This window comes from Silene latifolia, chromosome 11 (assembly GCF_048544455.1).
Source record: "Silene latifolia isolate original U9 population chromosome 11, ASM4854445v1, whole genome shotgun sequence".
NCBI classification, from domain to species: Eukaryota; Viridiplantae; Streptophyta; class Magnoliopsida; order Caryophyllales; family Caryophyllaceae; genus Silene; species Silene latifolia.
Window position 1 is genome coordinate 134,860,785 of NC_133536.1, and position 12,527 is coordinate 134,873,311.

The window sequence follows — 12,527 nt, forward strand, 5'->3', positions numbered from 1 at the left end:
AAAAAGTGTATATATATAGTTAAAAAGTGTATATAAAATTTACTTAAACAATGTACCTAGGATAGAAAAAAATACATCTACATGCTTAAAAAATGTATATAGAATTCAGGTAAAAATCGTATTTACGATTGTAAAGTGTATAGATACATTTTATAACAACGCGGATACATTTTTTTCCATATTAGGTACATTTTTTTTCCCGCATATGATACAAAAAATACAAACTACCTAAATGCACAAAATATTATTCTAGATACATAAATATGTGATCTAGATACGCGTATCATGACTCATATACACAAAAGACAATCCCAAATTATATATGTTTTGCGTAGATGTAAAACGACCACATTTCACTCGTACGATGCCGGAATTGAGCACTTTGATATGCGTTGCTAAAAGCAGGATGAATAACTTTGGATATGTGCGCAACAACAAATTCATTACATGCTATTAAGCCTAAAGTAGATGAATCTAAAAAATAAGGAATGACTAACATAAAACAAATGTAATGGGCAGTAGAGTAGGAAATTAAGTGGAAAGTGGGCTTCTGTCAAAGAGAGGAGAAATCCATATGAAAACTAGAAAAGCAACGAGTAGGTGTGCGGAATCTAATCGCGATTTTCGAAAGCGAAAATCGACCTCATTTTTCCAACTTTGGTGGTATGTGGTGGTTCTCTTCCTGTTTTGTCGCCATTGTTAGTGACCTTCGAGCTAATCTGAAATAGGTAGAGGGAGAGAAGGAAGAGGTTGAAGGCCAAGTCACTAGTGAAGAAATTATAACCTCCAGCGAACCAGCGTTCGTGCAATCTATTGACCCGAATCTACCACCTCGCAGGCGTCATCATGGTCGAGGAAACTCGCCGGAATCGTCTGAGCGGTTGTGTGAGTGGTGGTCGCGGTGGCGATTTTATTTGGTGGTCGGTAGTGATAATGGAGTGTGGTGTTGTCAGTGATGTCTGTTAGGGATAAAAAATACCATTTATTATTAATGACATGGCAAGCGATCATTGGAAGATGGGAAGAGAAAAGAATTGGTGACATGGCGCAAGGAGGACCACGGGATTGGAAGGCAAAACAAACACAAAGTTGAGAGGTTACAAAAGGGCACGTGCAAAAAAGATAATTGGGCTGGGTCAATAACAAAATCCTATTCTTATGGAATTGACCCAAAATACAGGAGTGGAAATAGGAAAGGAAGTTCTTGGACTCTTGACTTGGTTTTGGCAGCTATAAAAGCAAGAGGAAAGCAACGTTCAAAGGACACTGATTGGAACTTCGAAAAAAAAGCAATACATCGTCTCTCAAAATTCCTGCTCACACTTGGCAATAATTCTCTAGTAAAATAATCATTGTATTTCCTTACTTGTTCACAAAATCTCGATTATAGTGCAGTAATTGGCGGGATTCCGACTCCCCGCGGTTGTTCCCACACCGGGTTTCCGCGTCACCAAAAATCCTCCGTGTCCTTCTCTTCGTTTATTTTTATTTCGTCGTTCCTTTCATTCGTATTTTAAACGTAATTGGCATTAAGGATAATCACTATCACTCACATAATTAATTCATAGTCGGTAAATTTTTACCAAAACAGTTTGGCGCCCACCGTGGGGCATAGTGATCATTTTCTATAACCAAGCCTCGCAAAACCGAACCATCCATCGCAATGTCCGGAACCACGAGAATCCTTCCGCTGAGCCTGCCAGTATGTCGCCCTATCCTCCGCAGCAGGCCTCACTTCTGCATCTGCAGGATCAGTCAGTGCATCCCCGGCGTCCAGCCAGATGATCCCTGCCAGCGTGTCGACCAGAGCCATGCCCCAGCCTCAGAAACCACCGCAGATTCCCAAGGCAAAACGGGTGCATCCGGTCGATCCAAATCCAAAGCAGGAAAGCAGCCCCAGCAGAGGAGTCGAAGCAGCATCCAGAAGCCCGACCCAGGAAGGCTCAGGTGCAGAAGTTCTCCGAAGTAGAGGATCTCCAGCACTCGATCCGATGCAGGTGATGATTCAGGGGATAGACATTCTGCGTCGGGCCGTTGAGGATCTGAGGAAAGACAACCAGAATATGATGGCTCAAATCGTGACGGCGGTCCAGTCCAAACCCGGCCAAGAGCACCAGAGGCTCCAGCCAGAACCAGCAGTGGAGGATCGGGTCGACCAATCCCATCAGAGCTAGTTACCAGGCTGGATCTTGCAGGGGTAGCACCCAACGAACCAATCGAGCCAAGAGGATTGGGATGTCTGTCATTCGACAATCCACCCAGTCTGCAGCAGACAACAGGTAACGCTTTGTTTAGCACCCCTTCTGGATCTGACCTTCCACCCTTTTCAGGTACCCCCACACACCAGACACCAGGATGGCAATCAGGATCTGTTCCCAATACAACAATTCCATCCTGCAACCAGTTCACCAGTGGAGCCTGGATCGGAGAATTACAGCAGACACCAGGATGGCAGCCTGGATCCATAATCAATGCAACACCAATAACCAGTCACCCAGCACCAGGCCAACTATCAGGAGCACCCTGGTTAGGGGGTACACCTGCTGGCCCTTTTCTGCCTGTTTCTAACCCTCTTGCAGGAGCAGGTAATTCGCTGGAGCAGCAATACCAGGAGCTGAGGGAACTAATGTATAGGATACCGGGCGTAGCCCGTCCGCTGGAGAAAGCATCCAAAGATAGCTACGCAGACTCACCCTTCGTGGATGACATAGCTCTAATCGGTGTTCCCAAAGGATGTGTGCCACCAGCTATGACACTCTATGACGGGACCTCAGATCCACTTGACCATATCAACCACTACAAGCAGAAAATGATGGTGATAACCGCAACCGGATCTCTAAAGGAAGTTTGCATGTGCAAAGGTTTCGGATCAACACTGTCAGGAGCAGCCCTGCAGTGGTTCGTCGGCTTACCGAACAAAAGCATATCCAGCTTCGCCGACCTAGTCAATGCCTTCAACCAGCAGTTCGCCAGCAGCAGAAAGCCAGAGAAGCAGACCAGCGACCTCTATCGGCTGGTGCAAGGATTTGAGGAATCCACCCGTGATTACTTGAACCGGTTCAACAAAGAGAAGGTGTCAATTCCAAGGTGTGATATAGCAACCGCTATACAAGCCTTCCGCCGAGGGCTGCACCAGGATTCACAATTATACAAGGAGTTAACCATGCATCCATGCACTACCTTTGAGGAGGTGCAGTCGAAGGCCATCGCTGTCATGAGGCTGGAAGAAGACGCTGCACCTGTAAGAGGCACTTATGATTCGGACCCAGTATCCAGAAAGGCTCCTGTAGAAAAGAAAAGCGAAAGATCCAAACCCTACAGCAGGAATGTGAATAAAGTTTCTGGAAGCTCAGAAGGAAAGTCAGAAGCAGATCTGCCTCCAAAAGTAAGTGAGTATGGTTTCACTACCAATCTTGCAGGATTATTCAAAGCCTTGAAGGAGCTAGGACGCAGAGTCAGATGGCCAAAACTTCCAGAAGGAAACCCCAGCAGCAGAGACACAGGCAAAAAGTGTGAGTTCCACGGCAGCAACACTCACAACACCGATGAATGCCACTCCCTCAGAAAGGAAGTCAAATTCCACTATGACCAAGGAAACCTGGATCACCTCCTCCCCAGAAACACAACGAGAGTAAATTCAGCGGATCAGGTTCTGCCCTCTCCTCCTCCCCTTTGCTCTAGAATTGTGAATGTCATTACAGGTGGATCGGAGTTGTGTGGGCTGACTTACTCAGCAGCTAAGAGGCACGCAGCCAGGGCTAAAGGAGACAGACCAGAAAGCTCCTGCAGGTTCACCATCGAACCGCCGTCGTCACCTTCGACGAAACAGACGCAGGATCCACTCCAGAACAGCACCACGACGCTCTAATCATCACGCTTCCCATGGGAAATTGCAAGGTAAAAAAGATCCTGGTGGATACCGGAAGCTCCGTCAACTTAATCATGATGGAAACACTCAAAGGAATGGGATTCACCGAAAAAGATCTAGCAAAGAAGGCAGTTCCCTTGGTTGGCTTCAGCGGCGAAACAAAGCACTCCCTAGGAGAAATCATCATCCCAACCTACGCCGGAGGCATAAACAAACAGGTAAGATATTTGGTTATTGATGGGCCCTCTACTTACAATGTAATCCTTGGCAGGCCCTGGATCCACGAGATGAAAGCAATTCCCTCAACGTACCACCAATGTCTGAAGTTTCCAACACCTTGGGGGGTGCAAGAAATACGTGGGGACCAGGAAGAAGCTAAGGATTGCTACAAGGTGGCTCTGAAGTCAACGACAGGTGCACCCGCATAGCAATTACAGAGCCAGCGCATCCAGGACGAGTACATTGAGCCTCAGCAGGCAGAACTAGACGAAGTCATCCTGGACTCGCTGCATCCAGAACGAACTATTCTCATTGGATCTGAATGTAGAGGTAAGATTCGTGAAGAACTCGTTCGGTTGTTGAGAACTAACATAGATTGCTTTGCTTGGTCGCATGATGACATGATAGGGATAGACCCAAGCGTGATAACTCACAAGCTAAGTGTGGATCCAAGCTATAAACCTGTGCAGCAGAAAAGAAGAAAGTTTGCTTCTGAAAGAAACCAGGTCATAAATCAGGAAGTAGATAACCTGCTTGCAGCGGGAAAGATTCGTGAAGTAAAGTACCCAGAATGGTTATCTAATGTGGTAGTGGTCCCAAAGAAGAATGGCAAGTGGAGGGTCTGCGTCGATTTCACAGATTTAAACAAAGCTTGCCCGAAGGATCCATTCCCTCTGCCGCATATAGACGCCATGGTGGACGCTACTGCAGGCCACGAGATGCTGACATTCCTGGATGCCTGGAGCGGATATAACCAGATAAAGATGCACCCCAGTGATCAGGAAAAGACAGCGTTCAGATCCGAGAGAGGTATCTATTGTTATAATGTCATGCCTTTTGGACTAAAAAATGCAGGATCTACCTATCAGAGGCTGGTGAACATGATGTTTAAAGAACAAATAGGCCAAACTATGGAGGTGTATATAGACGACATGGTCGTCAAATCGAAAGCGAGCTTCACAAAGACCACCAAAGACTGGAAGAAACTTTCAATACCCTCGGGAAGTACCAAATGAAGTGAATCCTACGAAGTGCACCTTCGGAGTATCCAAAGTGGAAAGTTCCTAGGGTACATGGTGACCCGAGAGGAATAGAGGCCAAAGACCGAGCAAATAAGAGCAATCTGCGGTGGAGTCACCGCGAGAAACCAAAAGACGTCCAATACTTTGACCGGAAGAGTGGCGGCCTTAAACCGGTTCATATCCGGATCTTGGACGGACGAGTTATTCTATGATATACTCAGGAAAAGCCAAAAATTTGAATGGACGGACGACCACGAAAAAGCATTTCAGGAGCTGAAACATTATCTCAGCACCCCGCCTCTCCTGTCGAAACCAGAGCCAGGAGAGCCACTGTTCCTATATCTGTCAGTCACAGAAGCAGCAGTCAGTGCAGTGCTAGTGCGAGAGCAGGAAGGATCACAGCATCCGGTATACTACATCAGTAAGTCTCTGCTTTCAGCAGAGACCAGGTATACATCACTAGAAAAACTTGTCCTTGCACTCGCTACTGCATCCTATAAACTGCGTCCTTACTTTGAATCTCATACAATTTCTGTGATAACTAATTATCCTCTTAAAACTATCATGAGAAAACCAGAATTGTCAGGACGAATGGCTAAATGGTCCGTGCACCTGAGCGGATACGATCTGAAGTTTGAACCCCGTACAGCCATAAAATCTCAGGCTCTGGCAGACTTTGTGTCTGACTTCTGCCCAGCACTCCAGACCCAGGCCGAACAGGACATCCTGAATCTGGAAGAAGACAAAGGAGAACAGGTGTGGGAGTTACATGTGGACGGAGCCTCAAATGCCAAAGGAGCAGGAGTAGGGCTGGTCCTCAAGTCACCCCAAGGAGACCTCATAGTCCAGGCCGTACGATGTGAATTCAAAGCCACAAACAACGAAGCAGAATACGAGGCACTAATCCTGGGTCTGAAGCTGGCCCTGGATCTGAAAATCAGACACCTTCAGGTTTGCAGTGATTCTAAGCTTATAGTTAACCATGTTAATGACTGCTATGAGGCCAGGGACCCCAGGATGATGGCATACTTAGATGTAGCAAAAGAGCTGAAAGTCAAATTTGTCACATTCAACATCAAGCAAATCCCCAGGGGAGCGAGAATGCGGCGGGACGCACTAGCCACCCTGGGGGCAACCTTCAAAACAGGAACTGTCTCCACGATACCAATTGTCCACGTGCTGGAGCCAGCAACACTAAAATCTCAGCAGGAAGCAGAAAAAGTGTGCAGCACCAGCAGTGAAGAAAATACCCCAGATGGAGGAAGCCCTACTACGGGACCGCTGCAGAGTGACATCCTACCAAAGCGAGATAAAAAGGAGGTAAGGGGCTTTAAAATGAAAGCATCCAGATTCCTACTAATCGATAATGTTCTTTTCAGAAAATCCCACGCTGGACCCTACCTCGGATGCCCGGATCGGGGAGAGTCTCAGTGCATTTTGCATGCTCTCCACAAAGTGGAGAATGTGGAAACCATGCAGGGGGAGGAGCCTGTCCAACAAGGCACCGAGGCAAGGATACGGCCCACAATGCGCAAAGATGCCATGGAATTCGCAAAAGATGCGACGCCGCGAGGCACGCTCATGTTAGTCACCGGCCACAGAGCCTCGCACCAGGTTATCTCACCATGGCCTTTCATGAAATGGGGAATGGACATCGTGGGACCATTACCCAGAGCACCAGGAAACAAAGTCTACATGCTCGCCATGACGGACTACTTCTCCAAATGGATAGAAGCAGAATCATCCTCCCAGGTTACGTAAAACCCAGGTGATATCTTTCATTAAACGCAATATCATATGCAGGTTTGGCATTCCATCCGAGATTATATGTGATAATGGGTCCCAATTCATTGGAAATAAGATGAAGCTTTTTGTGCTAGGTGGAATATCTCGTTACAGAAATCTACTCCCGGGAACCCCAATCCAACGGACAAGTGAATCCAAGCAATAAGATTATCATTGAAAACCGAAAAAGAAGCTAGAGGAGATTGGGGGCAAATGGGCGGAAGAGCTACCTCCGGTTCTCTGGGCCGACGAGAACCACACCAAAGGTTGCAACAGGCAAACCCCCTTGACCCTAGTGTTCGGAGCGAAGCAGTCATCCCATCTGAAGTCAGGGTCCCAACCCACAGATATGGATGCATCACAGAAGATCGGAACCAGATAGAAATGGCAAGCAGTCTGGACACGATAGACGAACTCAGAACCAGCGCCCAGATCAGGATGGCTTCCTACCGACAGACTGTGGCTAAAAGCTACAACAAGAACGTAAAAGTAAGAACTCTGCAGGTGGGAGATCTGGTCCTAAGGAAAGTCTTCCAGAATACCAAGAACCAGCAAGCAGGGAAATTTGCCTACAACTGGGAAGGGCCATACCAAGTAGAAAGCACAGTTGGAAATGGAGCCTACCGACTCATGACTATGGAAGGGCAAATGGTTCCCAGATCCTGGAATATCACCCACTTAAAGAAATATTTTATTTAAAGTCACCAGCAAGGTCAACAACCGGGTACTCACCTACGAATCTGACTTGACCGGGTTTAGACATTGCCTTACATATTTTCTGGCTCTGAATATTTTTCTGTCTCTGAATACTTTTATGCCTCCAAAATTTCTTCTGGCCCTAAAAGATATTTTCCTGCTTCTAAAACATTTTTCTATTTTTTACATTTCTCTGGGTCTAGGTATCACCTGAGTCTGAATGTTTTCTGGCTCTAAAAACGTTATTTTTGAATCCAACATTTTTTCTAAAAACCTTGCTCGTATTTTAAATTCTATCAAGCTTTAAAATGGCAAAACCATCATGAAACATTTAAAATATTTTCAAGTAAGCCAAGAAAATAAAACGCAAACTAATCTGGCAGAGCTTGTATTCACTGCAGAAGGCGTGTGTCCGTGGCTAAGCACGTACAACCGGGACAACCAGCCTCCCGCGATGCATTAGCACCCACGCAAGCCTGGCTCCTCTGAACGAGTGGGCATACTAGACCCCTTAGCCAGCAATCTATCAGCGATGGCCAAACAAACGACGTGCATGCACAAACCAAAGCACCAGAAACGGTACGACGCAAAAAGATAACTAAGTAGGAAATACTTAAGTCATAAAGCAAAGTATGTCTGGCACCAGAACCAGACCATAAGTACATAAAATGTTCAAAATAAAGATGTTATGCCCCGTAGGGCCAAAAACTAACTAAGCATAGCATAAGTCTTTCAGGTGCAGAGAAATACTAATCTACGACAATGTGCTCCACAGCGTCAGAAGCAGTTGTCTGAGCATCAGGAGCAGGGGAGTTCACCTCTTCCTCAGCGCCAGGATCATCAGCAAGAACAGTACCAGGCTCCACCAAGCCAGCCAACATATCCAGATTCAGACCATCCGGAAAAGTGGCAGCAAGCCTCCCCTCTTCAGCTCCTAAATCCCAGGCCAAATGCTCACCCTTCTGAAACATCTTTATGCAGTCGATCTTCGTTTCCAGAGCAGCATAAGTCAAAGCATCCACTAGAGTCCTTTTCAGCTCCTGTACCTCAGAAGCCTTCTCCTTCTGAATCTGAACAACGCGAGCCTCTGCATCAGCAACACGTTTCTCCACCTCCGAGATACACCTCTCAGCCTCCGAGGCACGCTTTTCAGCTTCAGCAGCCTTCTCTCTAGCATCAGCAGCCTCCTTCTCAGCACCAGCAGCCTTCTCCTCAGCACCAGAAATCCTCTTTTCAAGCAGTAGAGAGACTGTTCTGCAAACTCTGCTTCTGAGTGGCCTCCTCCAACAGCAAACTCTGGGACTTATTCAAATCAGCCTGAGTTTTCAGCCTATCCTCATTGGCCTCTTTCGCCAGCTTCTGGAGTTTTGCATTCTCTGCCACCAAGGAAGACACCTTCCCCGCAGAACAGAGCCATCCGGAAGGACCGATGCACCGGCAAGCGTTAAAAAAAAAAAAAAAAAAAAAAAAAAAAAAAAAAAAGAAAAGAGCAAAGATCCAACGATCATTTACCTCAAAAGAATGCTCTTACCGCACGATCCACCGAGTCAAGCAAAGGTTTGCTATCCAACGCAAACTTAGGAGCTGGAAGAAGCATCTGGTCCATTAAGTCCAAGCTACTCGCAGATCTAGCCCTTCCAAAGTCACTTGGAAGCGTGAAAACAATAACCCCCGGAGCAGATTTGGAACCAGAGGTAGCCCCAGAAGCAGGGATAGTTCCAGAAGCAGGAATAGCTCCAGAAGCAGGGATAGCTCCAGAGGCAGGGATGGTCTCAGACGTTGAAGGCGCATCGACGCGGGGCATAGCGGGGGAACCAGAAACGACTTTTGAAACCTGGGCATCTCGAAAGCGGACAATTCGTGCCTGTGTAACGGAGGTCGCACAGCTAAAGGGGTGACCTCGATAGGAGCCTGCTCCTTGGCCTGACTAGCAGCAGCAGACCTTCTCTTGGGACGAGGTCCAGAGCCAGGGGCAGGAGTGGACTTCCTTTTCTCAGCAGGCTTAGGGGCAACCGCGCCCTGTTCTTTCACTTTCTGAGCCAAAACATCTCCCAGGGAAATTCTTGACTTTGCAGAACCTGGAAGCAGCGAGGATTAGGTCAGACTCAGATATGTAAAAAAGTTGGAAACAAAACCAAGACAGAAAGGGAACGCACTAGTCGACATTGAATCCTTCTCTTCAGCAGCTGTTTTCTTCGACGCAGCAGCAGAATCCTGGACCAGGTTGGGAAAGGTCCTATTTTCCGGAGGCGGACTGAACAATTTAGAAAGGGATGCAGCTCTGTCAGGAGACAAGGGCAAGGGGCACAGACCTACACAAAAAGCCAAGTAAGGAAATATAAGCGCCAAAGAAAAATGCACAGGAATAAGGACGTGCAAGTACCGTGTGTTGACCGCCAAACACTGACAATGTAGTCAGTCGGAGCAGGAAGAGTATCAATTTTCACAAAAATAAAGCGGGAAAACCACTTGCTATCATCCGGTTTCACAGGGAAGATGATGCAATTCTTCTCCCCGTCTCGAACCCGAATGGTCACTTGACCCCGAGCCAGGGACCTGACCGAGAACAAGTGTGCAAGATCCGGGAGACCAATTTCATAACCAAAACGATTGTTCATAGTATCAATCGCAAGCAAAGTTCGCCAAGTGTATGGGGCCACTTGGCATATAGCCAGGTGATTCAAATTCAGATACTCTTGGATCAGAGGAGGAAAAGGAAACCTCAAGCCCAGACGGAAAGCATATTCATATAAACATATCCACCCTACCCTCACTGAATCGGCTTTTTGGCCCGGGGTTGGGATGTGAAACACCACATCGTCAGAGAAACCAAAGGTTTTCTTGATATAATCAAGATCCTCGGAGGTAAAATCGGAATCACAAGAATGTTTGGCGGATAGGACGCCGCCGGAGAGGAAAACATCGGACGGCATTGCCGGATCCGAGGCAGAGGACGAGGAAGCAGATTTTCGTGGCATGATATACAAAGAAATGAAAAGAAAACAAGTGGGAGACGAAGTACCTGAGAAACTAAGCAACCGGCGGAGAAGGTGGAAAGTGATTGATGGTGATAGGAAGTGAGAAGTAATGATAGAGGGAGTTGGGGAATATAAAAAGAGGGAGGATACCGAGGGAGTGGAGTGAGAGGAAGAGTTTGAGGGCAAGTGGGGAAGTTAATGGGCGGTTGGGAAGAATTAAGTGAGGGAAGTTGTAGAAACCAAGATAACTGCTAAAGCTTCGTCAGTTTTCCGCGTCGCAACTGAAATTCCCGCCTAAAATCATTTGAGACGGAAATTTGGGGGCAATTGTTAGGGATAAAAAATACCATTTATTATTAATGACATGGCAAGCGATCATTGGAAGATGGGAAGAGAAAAGAATTGGTGACATGGCGCAAGGAGGACCACGGGATTGGAAGGCAAAACAAACACAAAGTTGAGAGGTTACAAAAGGGCACGTGCAAAAAAGATAATTGGGCTGGGTCAATAACAAAATCCTATTCTTATGGAATTGACCCAAAATACAGGAGTGGAAATAGGAAAGGAAGTTCTTGGACTCTTGACTTGGTTTTGGCAGCTATAAAAGCAAGAGGAAAGCAACGTTCAAAGGACACTGATTGGAACTTCGAAAAAAAAGCAATACATCGTCTCTCAAAATTCCTGCTCACACTTGGCAATAATTCTCTAGTAAAATAATCATTGTATTTCCTTACTTGTTCACAAAATCTCGATTATAGTGCAGTAATTGGCGGGATTCCGACTCCCCCCGCGGTTGTTCCCACACCGGGTTTTCCGCGTCACCAAAAATCCTCCGTGTCCTTCTCTTCGTTTATTTTTATTTCGTCGTTCCTTTCATTCGTATTTTAAACGTAATTGGCATTAAGGATAATCACTATCACTCACATAATTAATTCATAGTCGGTAAATTTTTACCAAAACAATGTCCACGGCGGTGGTGGCTGCCGGTGATGTCGACGTCGGTGGTGAATGTCAATGATGTCGACGGCACCTTCTGGGCTTCTGGCAATGGTGGTCTTGGGAGGTGAGGGTTCGAGTGATTTGTGTAAAGGAAGAGGATAAATGTGGGGTAATCTGTGTGAATGCTTGAATGGTTTAATTTGGAGATGTGTCTAATTTGGAGATGTATTATCAGCCGTTCATTCACTCTAATCTAAGGGATGAGGGTTGTTCTCACCGTTCTCACCGAGTGATCGTTCTCACCGGATCCTAAATATATATATATATATATATATATATATATATATATATATATATATATATATATAAAATGATATAACATTTATTAAGATTAAGAATTCAAGAGTAAGATGAAAGTTTGAAATTAGGTTACGAACTTACAATGAATGGGAGAAGAGCAAAAACAAAAGCGGAGTAAATGCATAATAAAACATGTGTTATTATTATTATTATTAGAACTTAATTAGACATGAAATATTATAGTATATTAGGAGGTTTTTGAGAGTTGTCACGTAACAATTAAATACTACTCAAGTTAGTCGTTTAATGGTAATTTATAGATGATTTAGCTAGTCATTTAACTATATTGTATAGATAGAAATATATTTCAACGCGGACATCGGCAATCGATAGGCATTTTGGCAAAAAATTTGGGGAAGATGATATTTTGAAAATCGTATATGTAGTTGATTCATATTTGGATGGAGTAAAAGAACAGGCATTACTAATCCGATTTTGGTTTTTTTTTAAGAAGGAAAAAAGAGTGGATTAAAAAATAATTTATTGCTAGGTGGGTTTTAGTCGATGTCTACGTGACATTTATAATCCTATGTGGTTTTTAGTCGATGTCTACGTGAAATTTAATAGGTGTTTCAAGTAGTCTTTTAAAAAAATTTTATAGATTAGAGTGACACACGGATTAAGATGTGGTATTGCAAATGCATACGTGGCTTTTCCTTA

At 45.4% G+C, this 12,527-nt stretch overlaps 1 long non-coding RNA gene across 1 annotated transcript; it reads right to left on the minus strand.

Moving 5' to 3' along the window:
• Positions 1-423: 423 nt before the first annotated feature.
• On the minus strand, positions 424-11,678 carry LOC141615089 (uncharacterized). Its single transcript, XR_012529610.1, has 2 exons — positions 11,529-11,678; positions 424-959 (listed from the first exon to the last, which is right to left on the minus strand). It is a non-coding gene; the product is annotated as an uncharacterized LOC141615089 (long non-coding RNA).
• Positions 11,679-12,527: the final 849 nt, after the last annotated feature.